Source organism: Mytilus californianus, unplaced genomic scaffold, assembly GCF_021869535.1.
Source record: "Mytilus californianus isolate M0D057914Y unplaced genomic scaffold, xbMytCali1.0.p SCAF_2, whole genome shotgun sequence".
Taxonomy (NCBI): domain Eukaryota; kingdom Metazoa; phylum Mollusca; class Bivalvia; order Mytilida; family Mytilidae; genus Mytilus; species Mytilus californianus.
The window spans coordinates 60,672,356-60,680,176 of NW_026262668.1; the positions used below are offsets into that span (position 1 = coordinate 60,672,356).

General features: G+C 31.4%; 1 protein-coding gene across 42 annotated transcripts in view; it reads left to right on the forward strand.

Moving 5' to 3' along the window:
• LOC127730155 (uncharacterized) overlaps positions 1-7,821 on the forward strand; it is a 242,776-nt gene that overhangs the window by 77,659 nt on the left and 157,296 nt on the right. The gene's annotated exons all lie outside the window — the stretch shown is intronic.

The window sequence follows — 7,821 nt, forward strand, 5'->3', positions numbered from 1 at the left end:
TAAAAACCTGAAGATTAAATAAGACATTTCCAAAATAAAATACATTAACAGAGGTAATGATTTATAAACTTATTTAGTATTTTTAATTACTCACCCGTTAAAAATTGTATCCTCCCTATTTGATAGCATAGAATCAAGAATAATTTCTTATACGTATTAAAATCAGTAGAGGTTTCTGTTATGAATAAATCATCAATGGTACTATCGATAAACTCAATATTAAAAGATCTTACAACAACGTCAAATTTGTGATTTTTTTTATTTAAAAGAATTCAAATAAATTAATTCAAATGATCAAGAAGTCTAAATGAAGCGTATCAGAATTGACAAGTTCTGTAAAAATAATCACCTTAAAATATAGGATGTGATTTCCCATTTGTCATAGCGTTTCTAAGGTACAGCCAAACCTCCAAATCAAAACTTTGTTTGAATAAATGTGTTTTGTGTTAAGTAATTTGTGGTGAATAAATCCACGACTTGTGACGACCTACTAATTAACCAGATTATTGAACTCTAAAACGTCATCACAGAGACGGGCATACCGAACTAGTTGGGAAATATACACATCTTAGGAAGGGACCAAAGGATCATTACCGTAAAAATATTGGCCGATATCTATTTGCGCCAAAAGGAAATTATTTGCGCAACAACTTATTTGCGTCAATGCTGCTTCTGCGCCACTTCATTTTGGAAACTATAGGTTTCGTTTGCGCCTATAAAACAATCATACAAAGCGCCAATTTTATCAATTTATTAATTTTTTACTTATATATATATATATATATCTACTAAATGATTGACTTCTCTCCTCCTTTATACATTTATCATTTACTAATGTCAGTTTCATTGTCTTGTATTCTTTTGCAAGACCCTAATTCTGAATTTTCCTCCACCAAGTCTGAATAATATGGAAACTACAAGAATTATTGCCGACCTTTGGAAACATGTTTCTTACTGTTTTATGCATTCGTTCTTCAAAATCTAGATGAATGGTGTTAATGTACAAGGTGAGGTCAAACTTCTTGCAACTTTCATTAAGTAAGTAAAACATTTTCTTGTAGCAAGCCTCTGATTTTGACTGTAAAAACAAAAAAAATACTGATGGAAAATAATTTCCATTCTTAGAGCCATGTATAAAGAGTTTATTGAATTATTTTGGACAACATTTATGCAGGTGCCACATGAGGAGCAGGATCTGCTTTCCCTTCTGGAGATCCTGATCACCCCCAGTTTTTTTTTGTGGAGTTCGTGTTGCTCAGTCTTTAGTTTTCTATGTTGTGTTTTGTGTACTATTGTTTATCTGTTTGTCTTTTTCTTTTTTAGCCATGGCGTTGTCAGTTTATTTTCGACTTATGAGTTTGAATGTCCCTCTGGTATCTTTCGTCTCTCCAAATCAAATTATCCCGCTAATATAATAGGTAAAAAAGATACAGGTAAATGTGGCGCAATTTAATTCCATTATTGGAGCAATTAGTACCATCAAAAAAATAGAGAGTGGCGCAATTGATACCTTTTTCAAAACTGTAATTGGCGCAAACTGATTCTGTCCAAAATACTATTACAGGGAACATAAACGGCCACTTTCATGTAAAGGTTTGTATACATATCCAAATCGAATTTCACGTGTAATTCATTTTTGTATTAAACAGAAACTGAAATTAAGCGGTATTTAGTCTGATGTTATAATGCGATGGAATGAGATTTTTGCGTTTGTATACTAAACAGGGTATTTCATAATATAATGAAATTTGTCGCCGATTTCTGACATATTATAGATGCTTAATATTCTTTCTGATCGGCCATAATGATACGAACGTCCACTTTCTATCGGTAAGGAATCACAGTTCAACATCTACATACAGTTATACAAGTGTGTTGTATTGCTAAACGTTTCTCAAGATAAAAAAAAATTCAATCAGTATTCATTTTTTTTTTATAGCAAAATGAGTCTTAAGTTAATTATATAATTCCAGTTTCATTGATCTAACAATTTTGTTCAGGTTGATTTTCAATATTTTATAAATATCGAATTGAAAATTTTATTCACACAATGCTTCAAAAATATAAAATTATTTTTTCCATTTCAATCATCATTATAGAAATCAGAATTAAGAATTACGCAATTAATGTAAATCAAAAAGAATTTTACTAAAAACAGATAATTTATTGGTTTTAATCGACAATCAAAGTGTATATTTTTTCATGCAACACAAAACTGGTTTTTCAAATTTACGAAGCCGACCAATACACAAATAAAACACAATTAAAAAATAAAAAGCTATTTTGCATGTTTTTCGGGTGAATTTTTTTTATTTTATCTTGAATATAATTAAAATACACAAACCAATGGTGTTTGTGCCTACGGTTTACGTTTGTAAATTTGGAAATTTTATATGATTCAGAAAATCGTCTTTTTTAGCATCTGACTATGCAACAACGGATGGAGCCTTAAAGGGTCATTAGCTACGAGATATAAAAAAAAAAATAAAATATGATTTGTTTTTGTTCAATCATTAATGAAAGTGAAATAGTGAAATAATAATTCGCTTTTAGCAACCAGTTTAGTTCAATTTTGTCAAAATAAGGTAAGAAATATCGCTGATGAATTATTCACTTGCAAGTGAATAATTCGAACTCCGAATTGAAAATTTTATTCACACAATGCTTCAAAAATATAAAATTATTTTTTCCATTTCAATCATCATTATAGAAATCAGAATTAAGAATTACGCAATTAATGTAAATCAAAATCTATTTTACCAAATAAAGATAACTTATTTGTTTTAATCGACAATCAAAGTGTATATTTTCTCAAGCAACACAAAACTGGTTTTTCAAATCTACGAAGCCGACCTATACACAAATAAAACACAATTAAAAAATAAAAAGCTATTTTACATGGTTCTTCGGGTATTTTTTTTTTATTATATCTTGAATATAATTAAAATACACAAACCCAATGGTGTTTGTGCCTAAGGTTTACGTATGTTTTCACGGATTTCACAAATAGATTTGGAAATTTTATATGATTCAGAAAATCTTTTTAGCATCTTACTATGCAACAACGGATGGAGCCTTAAAGGGTCACGAGATATTAAACAATTTAAAATATGATTTTTTTTTTGTTCAATCATTAATGAAAGTGAAATAGTGAAATAATGATTCGCTGTTAGCAACCAGTTTTGTTTAATTTTGTCAAAATAATGTAAGAAACATCGCTGAGGAATTATTCACTTGCAAGTGCATAATTCGACCTCATTGGATCCGTATTCATGTGACCTTCAATTTAACCCATTATCTAGAGATTGGTTACGCATGTATTAGTCGTGTTCAGCCATTAAAAGGAAAAGAATGTCAACATTGAAAGTGAAACAAAGGTGAACCATTTCGTTGACTGATTCGATCCACAAATAATCATTCTTATACAGGTAAAAACGATGATTATCTTATTTTTTTAACCTATTACATGAAATCAAACAGACCTAGAAAATTCCAATTGCACGAGGTCGCTATCTATTTATATTTATGTTTATGTTTATATCGGTTTATGTGACTGTCGGCAGTCTCCGGAGGTCATCTCGATGATTAATTAGATGGCGTCTAAACTAAAATACACACGAAATGCTGATATACATATTATTGAATCCATGCATTGTTAATTGTTTATTTCAGACTTATTGTAATTTGGATATACGTTTTAGTATGTTATAAATCAAATATTAGAATTTGAGTCAAATCGGTGAACATGAATTCGACAGCTAATGCCCTTTTAAGGAGACCTGTATTAACAATATTCTTTAAGGTTTATGACCCCTTCTTTAGCCATGTGAATACAAAATGTTCATACCGCAATAGTATCAAAACAATAAAGATAATGAATAATTGATGGCCATTTTGTACATATACCAAGGGGAATCTTCGTGCAAACCATTATTATTTATTGTTTCATTGCATTTAATAGAAAAAGGGGATTTTTAGGCAAATAAAACCAAGATTTTTGTAAAACATCCACAGACTTTAATGCAGAGATTTTTGGTATAAAATTTTAGACATAGATTACTCACTTGTTTTTCTGTGTCGTGCTAGCGTTTATTGTTTACAAAAAGTCATAAACAAACTTTAAATTCCAAAAAACCTCGTGCTGAGTCACTAAAGTCGAGCGCACCCTAGATGGTGTACTTGAATTGGTCCATATTTATATTTGTTTTAACCAATATCTAAATTAATAAACTTGTTTTAAGGAAATCATTGCTAGCACTGGATGTAATTATCCTCTATCTATGAAGCACCGAATTGCCAAATATGATGATGATGATGATGATGATGATGATGATGATGATGATGATGATGATGATGATGATGATGATGATGATGATGATGATGATGATGATGATGATGATGATGATGATGATGATGATGATGATGATGATGATGATGATGATGATGATGATGATGATGATGATGATGATGATGATGATGATGATGATGATGATGATGATGATGATGATGATGATGATGATGATGATGATGATGATGATGCAAATTAAATACATACTCGTCCGAACATGGTAATGTAAAATGAATATTTTTACCCTGCTTTAAACAGGCCAGGATCACAACATTTCCTGACGTCAGTATATATTTGCATAGTAATTTCCCAAATAGAAGGTAAACATAGCCTTGAAAAAACTGACCAATCGACTCAATAAACTACAATGCATTGTGGGCTACTACGAGTTTTACTACACATAAAAACACGTGGAATTAGTGGAAAACTGTCAACTTATATAGTGTCTGGGACTCTCATAATACGTATTTTAAATCAGCCAATATATTAAATTAAAATATATAACATAATCTTCAATTTGCATGCTCAAATTAATAAAATATTGTTTACTGGCTACACGATTCGACTTTCTTTTTCGGCTTGAAAAAGTAGTTGAACAGGTTTTGTCCATTGTTATATGCATTGTACCTGTGCATTCATTTTACGTGTAACAGTGAAATTTCCCATGAAGTGACCACTGTCCAGTATAAAAATCATTTCAGCTCTTTGAAACATGTCAAAACGGTTGTACACCTCTCTCTATATATATATGCTCTTGGATTTTTTTGCATCTTGTATAATGCCATTCCAAAAACATTAAAGTTCGACATTGTTTTAATAAACACGAGTCCTTTTCCCGTAGCGGTCGCATCGGTGCTTATCAGGGTATGGATTTCAGATTAGAGATATATAATCGTAATATTCTTAAACATATATCTGTTGTGGCTAACAGCTAGTATAAAATGGGAAACAGTATCTAAGAAATACGATACTCTTGAAATTTTGACGCAGAACATTAACCCCTTACAGGAATTTAAATCCGAAAGGGACCTATTTCGGGCAGAATTAAGAAAAACAAAACACTTTTATCAAATAAATGAAAGAAATATAACAGGTTTAGATCCAACGCTGTAGTTTTCACAAAACATATCAAAGTTCACGTCCTTGTCGCACATAAACATGGGAGGCATCAGAAATGATTTTATTAAGATTGACAAATATCCGAGTCCGTAAAAAAATATAAAAAAATCCAATATCTACAATAGAAGAAAATAAACTTTGCAAAATCGACAACAAAACTAAACCACAGCTTATTGCAATTATTGAATAAAATATTGCTTTATTACCTTCAGAACATAGGGAACAGTTTGAGAAAGAAAAAAAAATCCCAAAAAACTGAAATATGTAAAAAAATCAATTCTTATAGATTTTGTTAACATTGTCAGACAAGAATTAAGAAATGTCGTGAACAGTTTTGACGAATTATGATAATGGCAAACCAATCTTACTGAAAGGTGTTTGTGTTTGTTTCTTAGAGACAAAGTAATAAATACACATCCTTCCTCGATTTAAATGACTTTTTAATCATAAAAGTAGGTACATTATCATTACATCAATTATGTGAAAAGCTGGGACATTTTAGTGACCCAAACATATATTTGAAACACTCTAAGTCTTCCCCTTTTTAACTCACCTAGCCCAATGTGCCAAGTGAGCTTTTCTCATCACTTGGCGTCCATCGTTCGTCGTCGTCCGTTAACTTTTACAAAAATCTTCTCCTCTGAAACTACTGAGGCAAAATTAACCAAATTGGCCACAATCTTCATTAGGGTATTTAGTTTCAAAAAATGTGTCTGATGACTCCGCCTGCTAACCAACATAGACGACATGGCTAAAAACAGAACATAGGAGTAAAATGCAGTTTTTGGCTTATATCTCTGAAACTAAAGCATTAAGAGCAAATCAGAATGGGGTTTAAATGTTAATAAGGTTTAGATCTATCTGCCCTGAAATTTTCAGACGAATCAAACAACCCGTTGTTGGGTTGCTGACCCTGAATTGGTAATTCTAATGAAAGTTTGCAGTTTTTGGTTATTATCTTAAATTTTATCATAGATAGAGATAAACTGTAAACAGCAATAATGTTCAGCAATGTACGATCTACAAATAAGTCAATATTACAAAAATTGTCAATTGACCCCTTTTAAAAGGAGTTATTGTCCTTTATAGTCAATTTTTAACAATTTTTCGTAAATTTTTGTAATCTTTTACAAAAATCTTCTCCACTTAATCTACTGAGCCAAATAGAATTAAACTTAGCCACAATTTTCAATAGGGTATCATGAAAAATGTATCCGATGACCCTGTCATTCAACCAACATGGCCGCCATGGCTAAAAATAGAACATAGGGGTTTACTATAGAGGTCTATGGGAAACTTGTAAAAAAACAATTTCAAATGGTCACAACTTGAAAACTAATTTAAATAATGATAAGGGGTCTTCAGTAACTATTGTAAAACTACAATGGGATGACCTGTTTTTAATTTATCTACTGGGCCAAATTAAACCAAACTTGGCTTCAATCATTATTAGGGTATCTTATACTATTTATTATGTTTTTAATCTTATTTTACATGATTTCCATTAACACAGTAGATACAGGTGAGTGACACAGGCTCTTGAGAGCCTCTAGTTTAAGAACCTACTCAAAATTCAAGGATCCATTATTTTTTAACTATCCAAACGAAAGTACGTCTTATAGGTAATTGTCTTGTGGACGAATATCTGAAATCTTCGTTTAATCATCTATTATATAAATGCCTATATTTTGGGTAATTCAAACATTCGTTTATTTGCATCGAAACAACTATTCGTTATCTGAGCGTGGAACGAATACTTTATATCAAGGACACAATGTGGATACAAAAGGAAAACTAAGCGAAATTGTTTATCCCGAAATGCATGAAAAAATGAGTTGTATTTCAGTTAATAGAAATAAGAAGATGGGATAACACGTGTTCCCGGTTGATCTTAAACACGTAGTAGTCCATCGTGTATTATTCTTCGTTTAGTGGATTGGTCAAAAACCTAGGTAAAAAAAATACGCCGTACGTAAATAAACCATTATATTTGCGACAACATAAGTATGCTAATGTATGCATATCCATATAAAGGCAGTGTTCCCAACCTGTTAAACTAGACTGGATTTTAAATGTGCTAGTTCACAAGTTAACAGCTACACAATGACATGTCACCTTACCGGATACATTATTCTGACTCCGAGCTGATCAGTTTTTGATCTTACTCCTTAATTACCACGTGTTTAGCGGCGAAGCAACAAACTGATTTTAGATTCTTTGGTTTGAACCGGCCAGGGTTCAGACCCACGACCTCCCGAACTCGAGGCGACCACGCTACCACGAGACCACCGTGGCGGTTGTATTTATTAATTAACTTTTCAACAATTTTAGAACTCCATAGCATTATGAAAATC